This window comes from Chironomus tepperi, unplaced genomic scaffold (genome assembly GCF_022539635.2).
Source record: "Chironomus tepperi strain 1889 unplaced genomic scaffold, CSIRO-AGI_Ctep_v1 contig_219, whole genome shotgun sequence".
Taxonomy (NCBI): domain Eukaryota; kingdom Metazoa; phylum Arthropoda; class Insecta; order Diptera; family Chironomidae; genus Chironomus; species Chironomus tepperi.
The window spans coordinates 919,963-932,465 of record NW_027226341.1 but is presented as its reverse complement, the minus strand read 5'-3'; positions in this window follow the sequence as shown (position 1 = coordinate 932,465).

The window sequence follows — 12,503 nt, the reverse complement described above, 5'->3', positions numbered from 1 at the left end:
GAGATTAAAAATATTCATGAATGTTGAAAATGAGGGAATTAAAGAAAAGGATTCAGTGAAAATTTCAATCCAGATTGAAATAATGAAATAAAACAAAGTTATGACTTTTACATCGTTATCAGCATTTCAATAATTTTGAATGAATCTGAGTACTTTTTTATCAATAAAAAAATTGAAAATGCTCTTACTCATAATGAATATTAATATTCCCTGAATGAATTGGAATGTAAAATTAATTATTGATTTTCACAGAGGAAAAAAAAAGAATTCACAAAATGTTTTATTGTCAATAAAAGAACTTTGTATATTTTTAAAATTTCCAATTTTTTTTTTATTGCATCAGTTGAGATAATGGAACTGTAAAAACTGCGCTAAAGCAAATTCACGATTCGATGATAATTAAAAAAGTAAATAAAACAATGTCGTTCAATATCTGTTTAAAACAATAGGAACATGACCAATAAGAGTGAAAGTAGCATATTTACAAAAAAAAAAAAAAAAAAAATGCAATTGTAGCATTCGTTGTTGTTTGTGAAATTTCCATTTCCTGTTTGTGTACTAAAGGAAGCTTACACAATATACAGCAACAGCAATTTATAACAGCAGCGATAAATTTCGCCAATTGCCGAGTAATATTTTTTTATTTGCTTTCCTAATGGGTACATTTTTATGCTCCTCTTGTTTCTCAACTAGAGTTTAATTGCAATTCTACGAGTTCGTGCCATTTTTCATTTTCAAGGGTCTTTTATTTTCTTAACTAAAGATATACAAAACAGAATGAGCAAATTGATAGAAATCCCAAGATGGATTGAATAAAATAAAATGCTAATAACATAAACTCAAGTTTGTTTTACTTTCAGCGCAATGTTAATATCTGAATTTTTATTTATTTATTTATTTAGTACTTCTCTCATTCCAATTTTGTTTGATATAGTTGTCACACAAATTCTTATTTATACTTCACTTATTGCCGTATTTTTATTTTTATATTTTTGTTTGTTATATTGAAAAGAGGATAAATAATCATAACATCAGAATAGAAAAGAGAGAGAAAAACTAATGGAATAGATCAACAAATGAAAATAGTTAAATGTAGTCAAGGGAGAAATTAAGATAAGAGAGAAGAACCTTATTGAATAAAAGAAAGGTCTTCAGCATAAATTCCTAAGTAAACTTTCTTTTTTCTTCGTGTTATATGTAATATGGTGTAAAAGGAAATAAGAGGAAAATCGGCTATTCAACAAAAATACAATGGAACAAAAATATATAATACAATACACATTTTATGGAGGAAAAATTAAAAACTTTTAAAGGGAGAGTGATTCCCCCAGAATAAATCAGACAAAGCATCAGAAAAGAAAAAAAATTAAATTTACCATAAGAATTCGTGTAAATAAAGTACATAAAATAAAAAATTCATATATAAATATAACTTCATTGAAAATTGAAAATTTACAACCATTTTTAGAAACGTGAATAAAATGAAAACGGTTTTATTTAGTAGGAAACGTTATAATTTTAAGAATCACGTTTGATAAGCTAATCTTCAACATCTATTAGATTAAATGTAGATAGCGGGCTCAGGGAAGCTTTTGAAATCAAAATTTGAAAAGGATTTTTAAAAATAAGCCATCAGCTCCATTATTTTGCGCAACTTGAAGATTGATCAGCTCAAAAGGTAATACAGACTTTTTCAAAACAATTTTGTTTATTTCACAAATTTTCCGAACAGAAGAAATAAAAAAGAAGAAAAACAAATATAACAGATGAATAATATATGTAAAGTTAGATTGAAGTTTTCATGAACATATTTTTTAGAAATGTAAATCATTGCAGAAACATTTGTATCTTTATAAATATCAAAGTTTCACCTTTAATGTAAAGAGCTTAGAGAACAAAATTTTTAAATTAAAATATTAAATTTTAATTTTTTTCATATTTGTAAGACATAAAAAGTGATAAATCAAGTTACGAGAATCCAAAATTCAAATTAATCAAAACGTTATGAAATTTTTTTTTAACAATTTTACTAAAAAATTCTTTAAAATTGAGATGGGATGAATAAAACAGCTTGAATCAATTTCTTTATCATTTTCATATTATGCCACATGTGTTTCAAGAGATAATATTGGAAATGTTTATATCATCAGGTTCACACATAATTGTTATCGCACATACATAAATATAGAATGGATGATTGAAAAAAAATGAGAAGAAACTACTTAAGGCCGTTCATTTATTACGTCTCGTCAAATAATGAATTCTAATTCTTTCGCCTCCCATGACAAAATCCTATTGTTTGACCAGACTTTCAGGAATAGCGAACGTAATAAGTAAACCCCTTGAGTTATTCATGAACTATACATTGTTGTTAAAGGTCCTATGTTTGAAAATTTTACTTTTATGTGGAACATGAAAAATTCATAGTTTCAAAACGATAAGTTGACAAAACTTTTGTCCTTTTATTTTCAACAATAGATGTGTTGAAAATTATCCATCAATTTTATGTAAATATACCTCAAAACCCAAGATGTTATCGTTTAATGTCATCATCGGATTGACAGTGCTCATTAATAACGATCTATTCTAAATTACTGATTGTGACTAGTTGTGTTGAATAATGTAATTGTTTGACTGACTTGTTTTTTTGGAATTTTGTCAAGCCAATATTGCTCAAAGAGTATGTTTTTAATAAAATTTACTATTTTTTTCTTAATTTAAAATGAAACACACAAATCCAAAAAGGAAATTGAAAAAAATATAAAATGAAACATACCTAATTGAAAATGAAAATTAGTTTATAGATTTAACTGAAATAAAAAGAATTGATAATTTTTAAAAAACGAAATAAAATATGAAAAAATGAAAATCTAGGCTAATAATTATAAAACAGTGGGAAATGAGAATGAAAAGTAAAATTTATTTAATAAAAGCAAAATTATTGAAATAAATTTCTTTATTTAGTTGTGTTTTCATATTATTGCATTTACTGATCTCATTAGGATTTAACATCATATTTACTGATTTTCAATTTCAGATCCTTTATTTTCAGCCTTTTTGCGTAGAACTCATATTACATTTAATTACTTTATTAATGATTTTTAATACTTTTCTGTTCCTATTCCAAAATTATGTTATTTTCCTCGTTATTTAATTTATTTCAATGTAAACATGCTTAATACAAAAACAGCACACAAAATAAATTTTAAAGTCGTTGAAGCGAAAACCAACTGAATAAATTGTTCTCCGAATTAAATTATAATTTAAACACAGAAAAACTTTTTGACTTACGGTCGATGATGAAATCTCTATAACAACAATAATGGCAAAAATTACAATCATAAAAGTCCTTGAGTAAAAACAAAAAAATCGCATAATTTTTTTGTTCTTAAAAGTTTTTTACATTCTACTTAAGTTTCAACCCCACAAAAATTGACTTCTTTTATACTTTCGGACAATGCGCAAATCATTCTTATACCTACAAACACGTTTTGATTACATCTTGCAAAATATAAAAATATATAATGTAGTAAGTTAAAAAATTTAATAGATTTTGTGTTGATTAACGCATTTTTGTGTGTCAAATTAAATAGTTATTTAATATTTTTAAATACCTAGATAATTATTTCAAAAAGAGAATAGCAATTGTTAGGTATTTAAAAACAAAAGTTCTTTGTTTTTTGGAGTACAAAATGAATTTAAACATTCACAGATGTACAAACACGATAGAACAAAACCCTTCAAAATTACAGATGAATGAATAAATTGAACAAACAAAAGGTCGTACGAGAACGAACAGAATACAGCCACCAGCTCTTTGTTGTATGAAAAATGCGTTAAAAAGTAGATAATTTATTTGAAAAGTTTATATAGCGCGCGATCGCAAATAAAAACCATTAATCATAAAAGATCCTAAAGCTATGTGGCTATTGGTGTTAACTTTGAAATAAATTGCAGAACAAAAAGTACTATAACAGTTTCAGAAAGGAAAAGAGTATGAAAAATGAAAAATAAAGACCGAGAAAAGTAAAGGAAGAGAGGAAGGAAAAGAATTGTTTTCCAACTTTTGAAGCACATTCATATGAGACATATATTTTATATACATACACAAACTTTATATTTATTTCAAGCGGTTGTAAAGATTATTTTAATGTTTTTAAATCGGTCATTCTTTATCTTTTATACTGTCTACTGTTCATCATTTTATCACATATTTATTCAAAAGTTTTTTTTTTCAGATCCTGTCCCAAAATCTCATAAAGATAATTTTAAAAAAATGTCAACATACTTGAACTTAATCCATAAAATAGAGGTTAATTACAATATACATTTTTTATTTAATTTATAATTTATTTATGGTTTTTTTTTATAAATTGGTTGGTATGCTGATATGCAGGAGAATATTCCACACTTTAAATAAAGTTTTCATATTTTGCATTAATTATTTAAATATTTTTTCCACTTAATAAAGACTCTATATAAACTTCATTTTATATGCGTACATATATTTTGTGTAAAATTTCTTCTTTAATGAGAGTAGAGAAAAAACGACAGTAATTTTAAACAACCACATTTCAATGCTTTTTAAGACTAACTAGTCAATAAAGTTTGAAAACTCTTCAAATGTACATATACAGGAAAAAAACAAATAAATGTGTATATCGAAAATGTTAACGAATGATTTTATTCCCTTTTTGGCATAGCACACGTCTTTTATTGCGTAAAGAAACACATTTTTAAGCATTGTTTGTGTATATACATTATAAAAAATCCCAATTTTATGGGCGATCAATTTCATTCGTTATCTTATAAATTTTGCTGAAGAGGGAAATTTTCTTCTTTCTTATTTTCACATTCTCTTTCTTTTCTTCAATGTCAGAAAAACGGTTGTTGGTTGGATGTAAAAGAAACGGAAATAAAAAGTGAAAGAAAATATAAATTATTACCAGTAAAAAGTGCTAGGAATAGACATACTTTATAGTCTATTGAGCCATGAAGAAAATCAATTCAGAGTTATTGAAAGCGTCTCAGCCTTAATGAGATCAATGCTTCTTATATGTTTGTGAATGTATGCTTTTGGTGAATGAATAATGATGTTACATCAATTTTCTACACTTCATCCTGTTCCTTATAATTCTAAAAAAAAATAGTTGAAAATTTAAGTTTTTTTTTGTTGTAAAAAAGCGCATTTTTCAAATATTTTTAATGAAAAGCTTACACGTAATTAAAACTGACATAATGTAGCAGAAGGATGAAACTTACCGAAAACGTAAGTATAATTGGAACAATAAATTTAACTTGAGCTCAAAATAAAACAGACAGACAAAGTGGCAATAAATAATTTTTGTACTTTAGAAATTACATTAAAACTTTTTTATACAATTCTCGCTTTCATGCATCGTACTTGATGAAACAATCCTCTCTTTCTCCCTTTTTTCTTGATATTTATTCTTGCCGTTTTGCTCAATGATTCTATCAAAGAATGTCATTTTCCATGGAGGCGTAATTCTCTTCTTTGTAAATCAGTTCACTTTTTATTAATTTTTCTCGCTATTCCCTTTTGCTTGAGATAAAGATGAATGAGGAGCACTTGAGAAAACTGATGGCTAGAAAATGTAAATTTTTCATTTTCCTTTTCTGCTTTGGTGCCTTCAGTTCTGTTCCTTTTTTCTATACAGCTCTTTTTCTTTCAAGAGACAAAATTGTCATTCTTTTTAATGGACAATACAAGAAGGAGTTGCTTCCAAACACTTTGTCTCAGTTTTTCCTGCTTTCTATTCATATCTGAAAATATAAACTGCGTCTAAATTGAATAACTTTATGGTGGTTTTCATTCTTTGTTTTATCAATAGAAGTGTCAGTAGCAGATGAAGTTGATAGTTGGCTATATAAAAGGAATGAAAAAGATAGCATTTTGAATAGTAACAAGTTACTGCAATAATAAAGATTAATTAAATTTTGAAAAAAGTTGTGCAAAATATAATAGCTAGTTACTTTTGTGAATTTTCTAGATAAATTAATATTTTGCAAATTTATTCATAATGAAAGGCTAAAGCTCATATGTATGTTTGTATGGTAGTTTCCAAGCAAAGAACAAATGTTCGAGTATCGTGGAAATATGAATTTCCACTGAATTTTATTAGCAAAGCACAAATGTTTCTGAAGAAGTAAGTATGTATATAACACCAGATGCAAGTTTCAGGTAAAATTAATATAAATAAAAAAAGGAAAAAATTACAGCTCTTGTCAGACTTCTTTACAAAAAAAGGATTTAGAGTTATTTAGAAAATTTACGTTTTTCTTAATACCTCTGTAACCTCCTTATTCTTAAAAACAGGTCTGAAATCTCCTCTTTGCTTTACAGCGATAAAACCTTAAGTAATATAATAATTTGAAAAATTTGGTTAATTAAAATATGTAAATCTCATGCCCCAAGAAATAATTTAACAGCTGAGTCTTGTAAGAAAAAGTTTATTGCTCAAGCAAGCATGCTTAAATTTGTTGAATTAACAAGTAGGTAAGCATCTATATGAATATTTCAATCAAGTTTTAAAAAATAGATAAATAAACAAATATTTTGAAGAAAAAGTTAAACTCTTAAATTAAAATTCAAATATTAGAAAATTAAATGATTGGAAAATTTAATTTTAATTATGAAAAAAATTATTGGGTTACATATTTAGGTATTAATATTTTGACGTATAAATGTTGAATTTTAACAAAAAATAATAATAATGACAAAAAGGTTCCATTTCTTTCTAAAATGAAACAATTTTTTGTATGAATCAGTTTTCACTTTTTTATTTGCCAAAATATTTTTTTAACACTCGTTTTTATTTTTTTTTTTATGTTTGATGATTGAAAAGGAAGCCCAAAAGTTTTCAACATTGAACGCTTGACAGATTTTTTATTGACTCTTGAATATTGAAATGACGATTCGGTTTTAAACTTTCTTTCTTAATTGAGTGAAGTTTTAAAAGAATATAATTATATTTGAGAACTTTTTCACGCTCGCGTAACACATGGTGAAAGAGTTTTACTTTCTTGAAATTCAAGATCATATTTAACATGAAATCCCTTTTACACCTTATTTCTACATTCTCTCTTGAGAAAACTGTACATACTAATCTGTACAATATGTTTGGTTGTTTATGAATTAAGTTTAGGAAGAAATAAAACCTTGGTTGTCGAGTCCACGTGTGAGACAAATGCAATCAATCTTGTTTTATTTCCAAAATTTTTTATGAAACTTTTTAATTAAAACAATTTTGATTATTGTTAATTTGATTATTAAAGATTTTGTTTCTTAGAGAATCTCGTTGTAAGGATCACTGCAATACACAATATAGTAATTCCTGTTCATATAGTCTCCAAAATAGATGCAAAAAGAAAAATTTATTTTAGCGTGGAAGTTGATTTGTTTGACTTTTTTCTTCAATCTTTTAACGGATTTTAAAAACACATGAAGCTTTTAACTTGGAAAGTTTAAAATTTTGTGCTTTTTTCATAAAGTTTCAAATTGTAGTATAGATGGCGCTAAAAAAGTATTTTTTAAATCAATTTCTTAACGGCTCTAAAATATTTATTTACTATTTTTCATTATAATTTACTTTACAAGATGGCGCTGAGAGAAATTGTAAAAAAACTTCTCGAAAAAAAAAAGAAATTATAAAACTTCGTATTGCAATATATTTGTAAATTTTTACATGACTTTTTACAAATTATTAGTTTAAATTTAGATATCTTAAAATACCACAAAATTTTAAGATTTGTGTTGAGAAGAATTTTTTTTATCTTAAAGTTCAATTTGAATGAATTTTTTGATTTTTGTTTATGTCTGAACATGTCTAGAGCAAGTCTAGAAAAATATATTTATTGAATCTATAAAAAATGTTTGCATTCAACCCGTAAGAACTACATGAAGGAAGTTATTTTTCTCCAAAATTCAACAAGAGCATGGAAAAATTTTATACTTATCCTTCAAACATACATTTAAACTAAAGAATTCAATTACAATCTTCAGTTTATATACTCTTCAGAGTACTTCGACAATTTATGAGTCGACTTTTGAGAGCATATTATATTTTTTGTGCTAGTCTTTTCCTTCTCTTTTCATTGAATTAAATTAAACTTAATTGAATTCAATAATTTTGCTCAAAATCGCATAAATTTGATTTTTATTATGTTTAGTGTCTTTATAACCATTTTGAGCATATAGCTCTTAAAAGTAAAAATGTACAAATTATACAACCAGTAAAGAAGACCGCGTATGGAATACTGAAAATGATAGCTAATATATCTTCTTAAACATATTTTTTCTTATATATTTTGCTTTATTAAAGTAAAGTTAAAGAGGGTTTCTTTTGATTAAAAAATCAATTCAGCCTTATTATTATTATTATTGAAAAAGCGCGCTTTTGAGTTACGATTTCTTAGTTTTATTTTTTTCTAATAATATGAGCTCTAAATCAAGTAAATAAATATTCAATAAAAAATTCCCATTTATATCCAAATAAAAATTGTATTGGAAAATGTCTACGAAATGTTTGATAAAAGCTTCTGCTTTTTTGATCGATAATCATATTTAGATAATAAATAACAGAAACTCTGTGTCAGTAATGAACACAATATTCGCTTCTTTACCATATTTTATGATGTTCACAAAAATGTATACAGCAATAAACTCATTCGAGAAGTAAAAATTCTGTTCTTGATCCTTGGTTTATTCACAATTTTTTTCCCTCTCCTTCTCTACTTCTTGAATGAATGCCAACAAGATGGCATAGAATGTCATTTACATTAACGTCACTTGAGCATACAATATGCCTTTTGTTAAAGTGCATCAACAACAGAAGCGTAAAAGTACAGAATAAGGAAATAATTATATGAGAAAAAATGATACCACTCTTCTCGATTTAAAATGAGATAAATCCGTATTTTAGTTGGTGACATTTGTCTGAATTAATTTCAAATTTACATGTTTGCTAAGAGACTGCTTTATAAACTGTGGCTGTTTTATACATTTAAAAATTATAGAGATGAAAAACTATCCTTTAACTAAATTAGTTTCAGAGCCATGATTGACTATATTTCAATGTTCGGCACAATTGATTCCATTAAGTCTATCGTTATCTTTTAATAAGCACTTGACGATAATCTGAACTATTTATTTACAAAATAAACTGAATTAATCGTCCAAAATCTTTGGCAATTTGTCCATAAATTGCATGAATAAAATTATTTTTCAATATGAGTCTACAACATATGAGTATGACAATGCGTTTCATTAATTGGAAAAATGTGTATGTGCTGTGAGTTTTAAGGCTTGTTACATTATTTCTCATATCTTGCTAAAACGCGGATGCGGTGTCGGTATCAAAAGCAAAATGGTTTTCTTTATTCAGAAAAGCGTGACATGTTGCATTGTTTCTAGTTTGCTACATTTCGTTCGTCACTGAATAAGTTAATTATATTTTGCTGTAAAGATTTATATTAAATTTTGTCTTCCGTTCCATTTTGCTTTATGGTATTTAAAATTAGCTCTAAACATTTCAAAATTTACCTCGATCGAACGTTTCTATTAACGGAACACGTATCTTAAATATCTAGCTTTCACTAAAAATAGGAATTTAGGAAATTAGGACTAATAAAATAAAAATTAAAATTTGTGGCATTTAAAACATAAAAAATTGAATTAAAAGGTAGGATTGAATTGAAAATTCCTGTTTTGATGGACGTCGTACGTGAACGACCCATCAACAGAAACCATTTATTTTAAAGTTTATCCAACTTTAAAATTAATAAAATGTATTATTTTAAAAGCGAATATTGACCGAAAAAGTTCCCATCTAAGTAAAAGCTAGTAAAAAAATAGGACGTATTCTCAAAGTGGCAAGATGAACAGCAAAACCAATTACTAAGCGGAAATTAAAAACTGCTGCTACGATTTATAATCGTCGATATTTCCTTTGTTTTTCAAACAGAAGTCTACATATTTACCAAAAAAATCTCTGAATTGAATCTCAATGAATATAAGAAATAAGAGAGAAAAAATTAACAATGAGGAAATGCAAAATAAAGGACATTTCTAAAACTCTTTTATCGCTTTCTCCCTTAATAACAACCTTCATGGCTTGATAATTTTCTTTCGTCTCCATTCTCCTCCATTCAAACCATTTAGAAATTTGTTTATTTAGTAATCATTTGTTTTAATGGCGTGAAGGTTTGTGTGCGCGTCGCACTTCATGGCCAAGTGATTTACACAAAATTGAAAAAAGTTAAAGGGAAAGTTAAATAAAAGTTTTTTTTAATAAATAATTTAAAAGGCGCATTCTTTGGGTTTTGAATTCTGATAAATTAATTCATACCGCAACATAATTCTTCCTTTATCAGGAACTCTCATCTTGACGTTCGAAATAAATTTATATACATTCTAACCGTAAGACCTATCTTCATGTAGGATTTGAAAGCAAGGTAAAAACTCATCTTTAATAACTCCAAGTACTTCAAAACAACATTTTGAGAATTATTATGACGTGATTGTAAGACATGGCCGAATCTAATTCAGAAAGCTACAATCAAATTTGAGCATTCCTCATGCGTCGCAATATTAGAGGTTTGAAATTCAATCTGAAACCAAGAGAGAAAAGACAAAAAGCTTGAATCCTTAAAACTCCCACATGGACACATTTATTAACGCCAAATGCAGAGTTGTTAAAAACAGTGAAAAATCCACATATTTTCACACATATCAACACATGTTCCTGTATGCACACATGAAATATGTGTTCACATTCTGCAAATAAAATACGTTTAAACAACCATGACGAAATTGAATCCGCCTCAAGGGGATAATAACATGGTGGGAAAAAGCAATTCCCAGCAAAAAATTTTTTTAGCCTACGCTATTTTTGTTCCATAACTTTAAAACTACATATATTTGTTGGTGGGAAATGGGACATAAACCAGCACCGATTGTTTTCATTTTGGATCCTACTAAGTTGTTTTCCTATCGATCCGCCTCCGTATAGCAGCCACTTGGAGAAAAAAAAACTTGCATTTGTTTCGCTCGGGCTATACTTTTAAGAGTTTTCAAAATTCCAATTATGACTCTCAAATTATTTCTAATCATGTAAAATCCCATAGAATTGTTAGAGAATTTGGGCAAAACATTTCAAAAAATGCATATTCGTTTTTTTGGAAATTTTAAATAATATGCAAAAAGTTTGATCTGTTGCTCCAACGCAAAGTGAAAATACAAATACATTATGCTATAAAAAGAACGCTAAACAAATAGAGAGAAAAGTTTTTCACTCATTTTGACTAAATTAATTTTACGTGTCGCTCATGCTAATTATGTTTCTTCATTGAAATCATTCTTAATTTTATTTACAAAAGCACAATAATTTTCATCCACATTTTCTATCGTCAAAATGAAAGTTTTTTATTTATTTCTGCCAGAACTCTGTGAATTAAGGAAAGTTTGTCATGAAATGTGAAGAAAATTAAAACATTTCAAATCGAAGTCTTGTCTCGATTTAAATGAAATACATTAGCTTATCTCAAATAATGTAAATAAAAAACATTTTCAAATTTTGAATCTTTTCTCGCTTCGTTTCTTTATATTTTACTCGCACATATAAATTGGTTTTGATAACTTCAACACTTATTCACATTGAAGCAAACAAAATTTTAATGTAAGCAATAAATTCGATTAAGAGTTCTATGCTTGCGAATTTAATTGCCAAACTTTAATTAAATGAAGTGCATTGAAGTATATATGAAGCGAAATAAATCTTTTGAGGAAAGCTAAATCAGAAGCAACATTTTTGTTATTCAAAGAACAGAAAGGTAAATTAATTAAAGACTTATTTTCGACAAGTTGTATTTGATCTATTTTAATGAACTCAAATGAACAAATGGTCTCATATAAGTGAGTAATGCATAAATCCGTTTTCAAATTCTTCTATTTTATCTTTATTTAATTTATAGATAAATTCAAATTTATAAAGATTTTGAATCCTCAACAAAGTCAAAAATAAAAAATGTAAATTTCAGTTATATCTGCCTCGTTTCAGTTGAATAGACAGAAGGATACAGAGTATTCGAAAATTAACTTATTTAATATTCATATGAATGATTTTATATAACCTGATTATAAAAACATGATTTGACTTGAATTTTAAATTGCGGTCGTTTAGGAATGATCTCTACTACTAAGGTATAACGGCGTCTGAAGTAATTTGACACCATATAGTTTTTCATGAAATGTTCCGACAAGAGAGGGTGAGAGACAGAGAAATCATTCTTGTAGTTACAATTACAGGTTTCTACGTTCTGCAACATTACAAGTACACTTATTCTGTGAAGCGTTTCCAAAATTGCCAATGTTTTATTGTGTTATTTTTTCCACTTGGTTTCTGATTCTCTGATTACAAAGAAAACAATAAAACTTTTTATTTCTCTTTTATATTAGTAGGTTTCAATCACTTAACAATCGTAAA